We start from the raw sequence: 13,258 nt of genomic DNA, 5'->3' as shown, positions 1-13,258 counted from the left end.
GACAGAAAACTTTGAAGCCCATCAGAAGGACTGAAAGCATAGGAACCAAGCTGTTTCCAGCTTAGTCTCCTTAGTTATAAATAAATAAAATCATACAGTCTGAGAATGAAATGTTATTTTTTTTGAAGTGCTCTCTTTTTAAGTTTACATATTCCATAGCATAGTAGAGACCTCACAGTGGATTCCATGACATCAACTGTGCTGCAGTCTGACACCCCAGTTTTCTAGTAGAGCAGAGCCCTACCTCACACCCATGTCAATAGAGACAGAGGAGTGCCCAATCTGCCTCAACCATTATCTGCCCCAGTTATGGCTGAAAGTCATTCTGTGGGCTGGGAAGCACCACCACCTCCCTCTCGTATTCCTTGTTTTACCTCTGCAAGTCCCTGAATATAAAATTAAATCCTGTCCACTAATAAAAAAAAGAACAGGATTCATGTCCCCTCCAGAATATTCAGGGAAGGGAGGACGTACACAGCATTTGTTGACAATCAGATTAAGATTACCATCTAGACTCAGCAATTCCATTTTTGGATATAAACCCTCACACATTTACCTTAGAAGACAACTGTGAAATGTTTTTAGCAAAATCATTTATAAGAACAAAACATTGGAAATAGCCCTAATTGTCCATCACCTGGAAAATGGGATACTATAACAACAATGGCAGCTACATTGGAATGAATGAATCTCACTGTTGAGTATCAAAAGCAAGTCACATAAGAACACCTGTGTTATAGTTCTATCTATAAAATAGTTCAAAATAGACTATTTAGAGCATATACTTGGCAAAATTAGAGGAACACAGTTATCTGTAGGTGGAAAAGAGAGAGATATCATCAGAGTTTGTATGCAAAAGCTGCAATAGTGTTAGGAGTTGTTCTCCCTGATAAGCAACCAGGAGGGTAGTCAAATATTGCTTAATATTTTCACCTTTTTTCACTTCTGAAATCAGGAGGATCTTAAAAGATACCTACCATTGTTGTAGAAACCTTAACCAATTTCTGTATTGACAGTATGTGATATTAAATAGAAGTCTGAGAAATATTTGTAATAAGTACAAAATAGGAACTCAAAGGGACAAGACAAGATGTGCCCCTAGGTCATGGTCTTAGACTTACAGTTCAACTGAAACATCGGCATTTATTCTGATTCTCACATCAAAGCGGCCACCAAAAGTATTTCCCAAGTTGTTTATAGCTTTGGATGGAAACTTAAGAGTAATCTTCAAAGACATTTTTGAGTATTCTTTTGGCATTAGTTGATAAATAAGCAGTTGAAATATTGCCCATAGTTCTGTGAGATTTACTAAAAATGTAAGTTTAACAAAAGAATTTTGAGTACAGTGGTCACGTAGTTACTAGAAAAATGTAAGCCCAGTGACACCCAGCTGAAGGTCACATTTTTTTCAGAGCTTCACATACTGCCCAGCAGGGGTAAGTAAATCTCTTTGTGTTTCTGAGAACCTTCAGTTCCTTGGCCACTATCCCAGTATTACAGTAGAGTTCTACTATAAAATATAAATAAAACAATTTCATTCAAGGGTTGCTCTGCACACCAGAGTTAGGGAAAAAGAAAAAGAAGCCCTTTTTTTTCTTTAGCTTTAAGCCACTATGTTGTTTAATGTCTAAAATATAAGCTAAAAATCTCTTTCCATTTAATACCAATTCAAGTATAAAGACACTCTCTGGCACTTTTAGGTCCACGTTTCATTTGTGGGGAAGATTCCTGGAGTAGTAGAAAGCAATTCTTTGTACATTATAAGAAAAGATGAAGAGAGGTGTAGAATTGGTGAAGAGGGATACAACTGAGAAAATAAAAGTGAAAGAAAAAGTAACTAACCATTTTCTTTGTCCACAGAGGCATAAAAAAAAACAACAACAAAGGTACCAGAAGCAAGACAGAGTGATAGGTCACTAAGAAACACCCAAATAGAGGGCACCTGGCTGGCTCAGTTCATAGAGAATGTGTCTCTTGATCTCAGGGTTGTGACTTTAAGCCCCATGTAGCACTTACTTTTAAAAAAAACCCTCAATTGAACTGCTGAAATAAACAAAAGAGTTACTTTTGATTTTTTGTAAAATAATTATTTCTATTCCATTCAGAAATAACCTGGGCATAGATCTGGTACCTTCATTCACATGACCCACATCCCTACCTTCCCTAAATAGACTTATAACACATAAACATAAAGGTAAGTTGTTAAACTTCAAAACCAATCTGTTCTCATAGGCATGAGGAGGATAATTGTTATGAAAGAGAAAGAAAGAAAGAAAGAAAGAAAGAAAGAAAGAAAGAAAGAAAGAAAGAAAGAAAGAAAGAAAAAGGAAAGTGCTAGACCTTGTTTATAAAAACCAGTGTGGTCACCTGCAGGAAGAGGTGACATCACATGAACATAAGGCAAACAGAAATGCCAGCCAAGTGACCAGCCTTATGTTAGCCAAGAAAGTCTGGCCACCAGATTTTACAGGAAGAACTAAAACAGAATATGGGAAGTGGACCATCTCTCAGAATCCAACACAGCTCAGCAAAAGGGTTATCCCATCCCTAAGCAGAAAGTGTTTACTGATCTTTTTTCTTGGATTCTACCCTTAACAAGACTCAAGGGTTCCACCTGCCACCACTACTGTGCACTTCTGTCCATTCTCTCTTAGATGGCTTCCACTCCATCACAGTTTCTACCTCGAACTCTCATCTGATTTTTGTGCTGTCTTCTCCTCAGACATCAAGCCACACTATAAAACTGCTACCAAATCACCAATGGTCTCTCTGCATAAATATCAAGCTTCCATTGGCCGAAGTTTCATTCTGGAACAATTTAAAAGGTTCTGGTCAGGCTATGGACTGGCATCAAATGCCCTCTCTTGGTCAGACCAGCTCTGGACAGAGGCGATGGTGCAGGATGGGGCCTATCAGCTCTATGCCTAAGCAGCCTTTCAGAAGAGAGTTTTCTATGAGGATTGGCCTCTTCAATGCAGAAGACACAGTATACATAGCATCCTCCATCACACAATTTCACATTCTGATATTGTCTGGGGCTCATCGCACAAAACTTCAATTTGTTTTTAAGCCTCAATTCTAGCTTGGGTTTTTCGTCTTTTGATATTTTAAAGATCTATTGAATTTATATGCCAAAGAAAGTAATGTACTAGGTATTGGGCATGAGGGGTAGGAAGCAAAACATTCTAGCAAAAGAGATATTACAAAAAAAAAAAAAGAAATGAAAGAAAAAGGGAGGGGGAAATGCTAGGTGTGGGAGGTGCAGTGTAGCCTTCAAGAAGAGGTCATAAGTTAGTCTCAGGCTGAACGGGGTTCAAATTCCAGTTTTGACATTTCCTAGCTGTGGATTTTGGATTTTGGACAAGTTGCTTACTGTCTCTGAACTTTAGTATCTTTGCTATAAAACAAACATAATAATAGAACCTATTACAGGAATCCCCAGGATTGGCATTTAAATACTTAAGTGAACACACACACACACACACACACACACACACACACACACGTATATGCATACATACATAGATCCTGGGATATCACATTCACCCAGAACTTTTTTTTTAATTTCTTTTTAATGTTTACTTATTTTTGAGACAGAGAGAGAGACAGAGCATGAACGGGGGAGGGTCAGAGAGAGGGAGACACAGAATCTGAAACAGGCTCCAGGCTCTGAGCTGTCAGCACAGAGCCTGACGCGGGGCTCGAACTCACGGACCGCGAGATCATGACCTGAGCCAAAGTCGGCTGCTTAACCAACTGAGCCACCCAGGTGCCCCACCCAGAACTTTTAAATTATGTTTTGCAAAGAGGAAAAAATGCCTTAGTTCTTGGCCAAGTCCAAAGGGATAATGGAGAAATGTCTCAGCAAAACACGAAGACTACTTCTTTCCTTTTGACAACATTTATTCTTTACCACCTACATACTGTACCCACTTATGGTCCAATCAGTGAGTGAGTGTCACAGCCCAAACCAACCCTTCCTATAGCCTGAACTCCATCCAGGGAGTGGTTTTACCAATCTCTCGTTACCAACAATTACAGGATCACTCGCAACAAATGCTTAGACCTGTAATCAGTAAGTATTCAGGAGCCATTTGGAGTGTGTGGAAGAGAAGGCAGTGTTAAATATTCCATTTTCTCCTCTACATTTCCTGGCCCTTTTATAGTTAGGTAAGAACATGTTCTAGTTCTGGAGAATTAAATGTGAACAAAAGTGACATGCATCACTTCTGGGTTGAGGTAATAAAAAGTTTATGTGCTTTTTTTTTCTGTCTTTTTTCTCTGTCTCTGTCTCTGACTGGCAAAAATCCAATGGGAATAAATCTTTGTTGGGCTAAGCCCCAGCAATTTCAGGCTTAATTTGTTACTAAAGAATAATCTGGCTTCTACTGACTGATAAGAATGGCTTTCAGTACTACAGAAAATTATTACTTTTTATTTTTTTAATGTTCATTTATTTTTGAGAGAGAGAGAGGGAAAGAGACAGAGCATGAGAAGGGGAAAGGCAGAGAGAGAGGGAGACACAGAATCTGAAGCAGGCTCCAGGCTCCGAGCTGTCAGCACAGAGCCCAGTGTGGGGCTCGAACCCACGAACTGTGCAAATTATTAAACTGATCTAAATAAAGATGCTTTTTGAATTCCAGGAGGCAAACAATGTAAATTTTCTTGTCACCTCACCAAAATCACCAGACTAAGGGCACCTTAAGTCAGTTAAGCGTCCAGCTCTTGATTTCGGTCATGATCTCATGGTTCATGAATTCGAGCCCTGCGCTGGTCATCCCAGAGCCTGCTTGGGATTCTCTGTCTCCCTCTCTCTGTACCCCTCCCCCACTTGCATACTCACACGCTCTTTCTTTCCCTCTCTCAAAATAAATAAAAATAAGCTTTAAAAAGTTATAAAAATAAAAGATAAAAACACCAGTCTCAATTCCCTTTTTTAGCTGCTTCAAGTCCAGGGGCTGCAGAGGCTGGACCACAGATGGCGATGTAGCAATGTCAAGAAGACAGAAGACAATGTGTCATGCATTCCACAAACCATCAAGGTTAATAACGCACAAAGTATTCTTATTGTGCCAAGTTCTTCTCCGGCCAAAATGTCCATTATTTAGGTTACTTTTGGGTTCAGCAGTTCCATTAACAGCTAATAACCGTAGAGCACTTGTGGTTCTACGCACTTTGCAGGTAATAACTCATTTAATCCTCATAACAACCCTGTAATGTTGATACATTATTATCCCCATTTTCAAGATCAAGAAACTGAGGCAGTGTGGTCTCTCATCGTTTGGAGGAGACAAACTGGTTCATGGTCAAGTCAGAAGCTAGTTATGTAGTATTGGGTCTGCAGACAGATTCACTTCACAATGTTGTTGAGATACTAAACAGCATAGCATTTGTAAAAAAAAAAAAAAAAAAAAAAAACCTCAACCACAGTAAACACCCAACAAGTATTTGCTATGATCATGATGATACTGATGCCAATGACTGAGAATGGAGCCAGTCATCCTTGAGACTTCCAGACAGAAATGTGTTCCGTTGCCACTTGGGCACTGTGGTCTGTGCTCCACTGATATGAACAGATATAATTCCAAAGACAGGAACTAAACTCCAATCAAGCTGAAAGAAAAGGCATCCAAGTAAGACTAAAAGTGCCCATAAGTTCTGTGCTATGTACCATTTAGGCAGTTGCTGGTTAATGTATTTCTCATGTTCCTGTCACTAACATAAATAATTTATACTAATAATCACTATAAAGACATTGTTATTATCTAAAATGACAGATAACCATATGGATGCAAGAAGTGTTTCCTGTAAAGGACTGTCTGGTGTCCTGGGCAATGCGTACTTGAATATCAATTCAAAAGTGATGACACATGAAGTTAAGTTTTAATTATTTTACTCAGTAACTGGAACATACAACTTGTCAATCCTAGGGAATATAAATCCCTTGTCAATAAACAAAAGGGAAGCCATGAATTTGAGGGAGGATGTCAGGCAATGAGTGTGATTTTTAGATCTTAGATGTATATCACATAGAGTATTATAAACAGCATCAAGTAAATCTGCACGTTGAATACTGAATGTGGGAATAATATAAGGGCTCCGGTTTGCTGTTCACAAATTATTCTGTGACATTTTAGAAATATTTCATAGACTAGGGGGCTTGGGTGTCCCAGTCAGTTGAGCATCTGACTCTCGGTTTCAACCCAGGTCATGATCTCACCATCACGGGATTGAGCCCAAGTTGGACTCTGCATTGACAATGCCGAGCCTGCTTGTGATTCTCTCTCTCGCTCTTTCTCTGCCTCTCCCCCACTCTCTCTCTTTCAAAAATAAACGAACATTTTAAAAGGAGAAATATTTCAGACAATGATTTCTAACACCTGCCACTTACCCAGGTACTGTCCTTTACTTTGCCATAAGCTCCAACACAAGAAACTAGTCAAAAAGCCAAGAGAATAACCAACGTGGCTTGTGCGTCTCTCTGTCTGAGCATTTTGTCATAATTTCTAAAGAAGCTGACTTTTTAAAATATTTATTTATCTTGGGGAGAGAGCAAGTGGGGGAGGGGCAGAGAGAGAAGGACAGAAGATCCGAAGCAGGCTCTGCACTGACAGCAGTGAGCCCGATCTGGGGCTCAAACTCATGAAACCTCTTGACATGACCTCATGACCTGAGCTGAAATCAGAAGCTCAACTGACTGAGTCACCCAGGTGCCCCTAAAGATGCTGACTTTTAATATAAGACTGCATATTATATATCATGCCATCTTAAATAAAACGGAGTTTTTTACCTTTTCAAATATAAAGATATAGCTTTTAGTTCACAAGTCAACTGGGAAAGGAAGGGGAGGCAGAAGGCCATTGTGGCATCTATTTTAACACATTTTTTTAGTATATCATAAGCCTTCTTTTATTTCAGTTTATATGTTTCTTTATTTCTTCACTGTTATTATCCAAAGACCCTTATAAGAATTAGTGAGTTAGACCAGAGTTGACCAGATGGCCTAATTATTCTATAAAAATAATTTCTCATTAAAAAAAATCGCATTGATCACAATTAGAGGATTCTAGGCAACCACAGAATGAATCTGAAAACTGCTAAAGAGAATGAACACTTACCCTGCTTTTCATGCATGACCTAAGCATCTGAATAACAAACACTTAATGAGGAAAGCGTGTCTTTAGAGAAGCATTATAGCTAACAAATGAAAAAAGAATGATAGATTTTAAATATGACTATTTTACAAACACTAATGAATTAATGCATCTGTGCACTGATCATCAATGACAGCCAACACCACTAAAAGAAAGCAAGATATTTTGTGTGTCCTGTTGTAAGTATACATTACCTATGAAGTAACCTTGTCATGAAAGTCAAACCTGAGTTTCATCAAGCCTCTAGATCCTACCACCAACTTACAGAAAAGCAGGGGGTCAGAGGGAAGTGTTAGTTTCACAGGTATGTGATCAGGAAAATCCAGACTGTAGGAAATTATATAGAACAAAGGAACTCACCCCTTCCACAAATACATTGCAAGTAGAAAAAAAGATAATGAAGATATAGTTAAAAGGCACTTGAGAGCTATATCAAACAATTACAATGCATTACATTCATTTAGAACGTATTCAAACAAATTGTATATTAAAATAATTTAAGAGGCAGGGAAATCTGAACAAAATTATAATTAATTGTAAAATCAAAGTTTACTCTTAAGTGTTACAATGGTATGTAATTATTTTTAAAGCATATCTTAGAGCTAGAGATTTTTAAATGATACAATGTACAGAATTTGCTTCAAAATAATCTGGGGAATTGGTGAGGATAGAGAGGAAATATGATTGACTACGAGCTGGTGATTATTGGAGCCGGGCACAGAGTATATGAAGGTTCTGATGCTATTCCATCCGTGTTTGTGTGTTTCACATTTTTCATAGTACACAGTTGAAAAACATCTCTTTCAAATTTTAAAACTCAAAGGAAATCAGGCTGACCATAAAAGTTTGAAGGTGATCTGGAAGCTCAAATCCATTGCCTAAAAAATGATGAGTTCTTGTTATTTTCCCCTGCAAATCATAAGCAAAAGCCCAATTTTGTTTCCATTTCCATTATACCATATGGTTTGGATGTTTGCAGAGGAGGAATTTTTCTCATCCAAACTCAATTTGAAGAAATGTCTTTGATCCATTTCTCTGTAAATTCAAGCAAGAATTTAAAAATTAAAGAAAATATATGCAGTACAACAGGTAGCTAGGGAAGTCTGCAATGATAATAGTGATATTCATCTTTTACCATCAAAGGAGATATATATATATGGTGTTTGCCTTCTCCTGAGGAAATAATAATTTTACCTTGAAGCAGATAATGTGCTATTTCACGTACACGGAGGAGATCTAGATAAGACACAGCCCTGCAGCCTTAGTGGCAATAAGGAAATTCAGGTGGATTTTCACTGACCAAAAAGAAAACATTTATTTAATCAAAAAATCAACAAGTTTCTTACACTTACAGTGTACTTTGTCTTTTTAGGCAATGATTTTCTATATAAAGCTTCACTGGTTATGTTTATCCTTTGATTCATTGGAAATAAAATAATAATGTTAATCACACTTTTCTCTGTTATGTCAATATTTATAATTTCACTTTTGAATTCTGAAAATTTGGATGGTAGGTAAGCTGCATTTTACCTACACCTCAAAACCTTTCTTCAAAAATCTTTAATTCACTGGTTTATTCATTAAAACAATGAACTAAACGTGGTGTTAGATATACATTGGTGAATAATAAATAGCCTGTGCTTCTTTGAGCTTATGGCATGGTTAGAGAGATAAATAACCAAGTAAGTAAACTATAAATGCACATTTTAAACTGTGATAAAAGCTTTGAAAGAAATAGTCAAGGTTAAGCGATATATACAATGAGTGAATTCTCTGACATTTATTCATTTACAAATGTTCACTGGGACTTCTGTTTCTTGTCAAGATTGAGTAACAGGGACCAGATTTTTCCTCCCACCTGGGAAAAAATTAAAAAAAAAACATATATACATATAAAAACAGTGATGTTGAAACATTGAATATCAAGAATTCAGGACAGTTGTTTCTGAAAAAAGGGAAACAAATGATGGATGTGAGCCCTCTGATTACCTCAGCTGATTGCTCAGAGATTTCCAGGCAGCAGCAGAGGAAGCTGGAACACAAGTGGATTCCAGGACTCTCCCTGAGTTGAGGAGTCAGAGCCAGGAGCCAAGGAACCCAAAGCAACTAGAGTTCACAGGGAAGAGTTTCACAGAGATTGAGATCTGCAGACAGAGCTCCCGAGATCTGCAAATGGCACCTAGCCCTTGAGTCTTCAGGTAGTACCGAGCAGTATATCTGAATAAAGACTGTGGGTTGTACCCAAGGCAGGAGAAAAAAACCAAGAGGAGTGGAAGGAAGAAACCCTGTCACTCACCCAAGGCTGAGGATGTCATATGTTCTCACTAGGGTAGAAAACTTCATAGCACACGACACATCAGATAAAGGAGTCAGAGGCAATTATTCCAATACTGGAAAAAAAAATTAGGCAAACAATAAAAGCTGCATTGTCCCATCTAAAAAAAAGAAATGAAAGCAAGCTTTAAAAAGATCAAGATGTATCCAAGAAACTTACTTGTGTCCCAGAAAGTTCAAGAGAGTTTATAAACCACAAAAACATGTAGAACATAACAAAGTAAAATTCATATTCTATAAAAGGCATATTATGGCATTCAATGTTAAAGTTACAAGGCATGCAAAGAAGCTGGACAATATGACTCTTCAATTGCAATAGACCTAGAAATAACACAGATAATAAAATTAACAAACAAGGACTTTAAAACAATTATAACTGTATTCCATAGCTTACAAAGGCTAGAGAAATTATTGATGGTGTTAAATAAGGAAATAAAAGATCTAATAATGACTCATCAGACTTGTAAAAATGAAAGATACAATGCTTGAAATGAAAATTACAGTGGATGGGATTAACAGCATATTGGGAAAAGATCAGTGAACTTGAAGACATAACAATAAAAACAAATCAGACAGAATGAAACACAGAGAGAAAAAAGATTGAAATTTAAAAAGTAAACAAAACTCCAGAGATGTGGACAAATACAAGTGACATAACATACATAAAAGAGAGAAGGGAGAGGGGAGGGGGAAAAAAAAGTTTGAAGAAATAATGACTGATGATATTTTTGTAATTTGATGAAAATTATTAGACCACAGATCCAAGAAGCTAAAGCATGAATAAAACTACATCAAGGGATGTACAGTCATGATCAGATTGCTTTAAACCATAATAAAGAGAAAAACCTTAAAAGCAGCCAGAGGAAAGACCATTACATACAAGAGAGCAAAGAATAATGACAGACTTCTCAAAAACTATGTAAGCCAGCAGACAATGGAGAAAGATTTTTAAAGTACTAAATTCTTAAAATATCACTAACATAAAACAACACTCACAGAGATGAAGAAAAGATTAAGGGCTCCCAGGGCTAAAGACAGGATGGATTGAGGCATGTGTGTGGCTGTGAAAAGACTGCATGAGGGAGCTTTGTGGTTACATGTGATAAAACTGCATACAATTATATACTCATACAGGTGCGTGCAAAACTTGTGAAAATATTAATCAGGTGTATGGACTGTATCAATGTCAGGTTCCTGATTTTAATATTGTACTATAATATGCAAGATGTTACCTTTAGGAGAAACTGAGTGCAGGGTATAAAGAATCTCTCTATTATTTGCAAGTATCTGCAGTCTATATTTACTTCAAAATAAAACGTTAAAAAATAAGACAATATACAAAAATTAAAAGAATTCAAAATTAATAGAAAGGCACTTTAAGAAAAGGCAAAGGAAATCATTTTAGCAGAAAGAAAACAATACAAATGGGAATCTAGACCTACACAAAGGAGTGAATAGCCCCAGAAATAGAATATGTGAGTCCATTTTAAATCCATTTCCTATATTTGCATATCTTTAAATAATAGTGGTCTGCTTTAAGGAAAAATAAGAACGCTCTATTGTGAGATACGTGACATGAGTTACATATAAAACGCACATATAAGAACCCCAAAGATGAGGAGGGAGGAAATGGAAATGTATTGCTATAAATCTCTTATACCATACATGACATAATACAATATTACTCAAACATGATCTGTGGTAAATTAAAGAATTATATTGAAAAATTTAAAATATTGATTTTTAAAAAGAAAGGTTGTAAATGGGGCACCTGGGTGGCTCGTTCAGTTGAACGTCCAACTTCAGCTCAGGTCATGATCTCGGGGCTCATGAGTTCGAGCCCCATCTTGGGCTCTATGCTGACAGCTCAGAGCCTGGAGCCTGCCTCAGATTCTGTCTCTGTCCCTCTCTCTGCCCCTTCCCTGATCACACAGTGTCTCTCGCTCTCTCTTTCTCTCTCTCTCTTTCATATAAATAAACTTTTAAAAAAAAATTTTTAAGTCGTAGAAAATATGCCAAAAGGATAATAAAAGTACTTAGTCCAAAAGAAGTCAAAAGGAAAGGGGGGGAAGAACATATAGAACAAATAGAAGGGAGTCAGATCTGAAACCGTAAAATAGTAACATTGGCATTAAATGTGCATGCACAAAGACACCTGTTATGGATCGAATGTGTCTCTCTAAAGGATATATTGCAGTTCTAACCCCTAGTGGCTCACAGTGTGAGCCTAACCAGAAGTATGATGGTTGCTGAAGTAGTTAAGATGAGGTCATACTGAAGTACAGTAAGTTCTTAATCTCATATGACTGCTATTCCCATAAAATGAGAAAAGATAATGTGAAGACACAGACACACAAGAACACCAGGTCAAGACAGAGGCAGAGATTGGAGTTATGTGGCCACAAGCTAAGGAACACTTGGGGCTACCAGGAGCTAGACGTGGCAGAGGAGGATCCTCTCCTAGAGGGAACAGAGGGAGCATAGCCCTTGTAATACCTGGGTTGGAACCTCTAGTCTCCAGACTGTGAGAAAAGACATCTCTGTGATTTTATGCTTCCAGAATTGTGGCACGTCATTATGGCATCCCTAGAAACCAATACAGTATCCCGATTATAAAGCAGAGAATGCCAGATTGATAGACAGGCAAGTGCCGACTACATTCTGCCTGTAAGAGACCTATTTTAAATATAAAAACAGAAATCCAAACAGAATTATCCCAAAAAGTTAAACATAGAATTACCATAGAATTGACCCAGCAATTTCCCTTCTGGGTATATACCTAAAGGTATTCAAATCAGGGACTCAAATAGATACAAGTGTTCCCTGCAGCATTATTCACAATAGCAAGAAGGTGGAAACAACCCAGATGTCTATGAAGAGATAAACGGACATACTAACAATTATGCCAATAAGGGCTTGAGTAGATACTTCACCAAAGATACAAGATGACAAATAAGCATGTGAAAGTATGTTCAACATTATTCGTCATTAGGAAAACACAGATTTTAACTACCATGAGATAAAACTCCTAAGATATTAGAATGGCTAAAATAAACTTTAAAACAGCAGTATCAGGGGCACCTGGGTAGCTCAGTTGGTTAAGCATCCCACTTCAGTTCAGGTCATGATCTCCCAGTTCCTGAGTTCAAGCCCTGTATTGGGCTCTGTGCTGACAACCCAGAGCCTGGAACCTGTTTCAGATTCTCTGTCTCCCTCTCTCTCTCTGCTCCTCCCCACCTCCCCCCCCTCTCTCAAAAATAAACAAAAGTAAAAATGAATAAAAATAAAATGACAATGCCAAGTGCCGGTGAGAACAGAGAGCAATAGGAACTGTAATATAGTGCTGAAGGGAATGTAAAATGCAACTGTTGCCTTAGAAGGCAGCTTGGCATTTCTTAAAAAAAAAGTTAGTGACAGCTCAGAGCCTGGAGCCTGCTTCTGATTCTGTGTCTCCCTCTCTCTGCCCTCCCCCACTCACGTTCTCCCATTTTCTCTCTATCAAAAAAAAAAAAAAAAAAAGTAAATAAACATTAAAAAAAAATTACACACATACCAGGAAAGGATCTCTTCCAGCCATCTCTTGTTAATTTCTTGGTTTGTGGCCTTTTGGTCACGTAACTTCAATCTTCACGTGTGTTCTCTGCATATATGTTCATCTGTGTCAAAATTTCCCCTATTTGTAAGGACACTAGTCATGTCACATTAGGGGCCCATCCTCCTCCAGTATGACCTCACCTTAACTAATTACATCTGTAACAACCCTATTTCCA

General features: G+C 37.6%; 1 long non-coding RNA gene across 4 annotated transcripts in view; it reads left to right on the top strand.

Annotated features, from left to right (window-relative positions):
• The window catches only part of LOC128312881 (uncharacterized), a 139,704-nt gene that overhangs the window by 99,508 nt on the left and 26,938 nt on the right, over window positions 1-13,258 (top strand). For all 4 annotated transcript variants that reach the window (XR_008292789.1, XR_008292788.1, XR_008292790.1 and 1 more), the window contains one exon: window positions 4,941-5,042. This is a non-coding gene — a long non-coding RNA (uncharacterized LOC128312881). The remainder of the gene's footprint in view (window positions 1-4,940; window positions 5,043-13,258) is intronic.

Source organism: Acinonyx jubatus, chromosome F2 (genome assembly GCF_027475565.1).
Source record: "Acinonyx jubatus isolate Ajub_Pintada_27869175 chromosome F2, VMU_Ajub_asm_v1.0, whole genome shotgun sequence".
NCBI lineage: Eukaryota > Metazoa > Chordata > Mammalia > Carnivora > Felidae > Acinonyx > Acinonyx jubatus.
The sequence above is the reverse complement of the archived record's forward strand: the minus strand, read 5'-3'. Positions and strand labels throughout refer to the sequence as shown.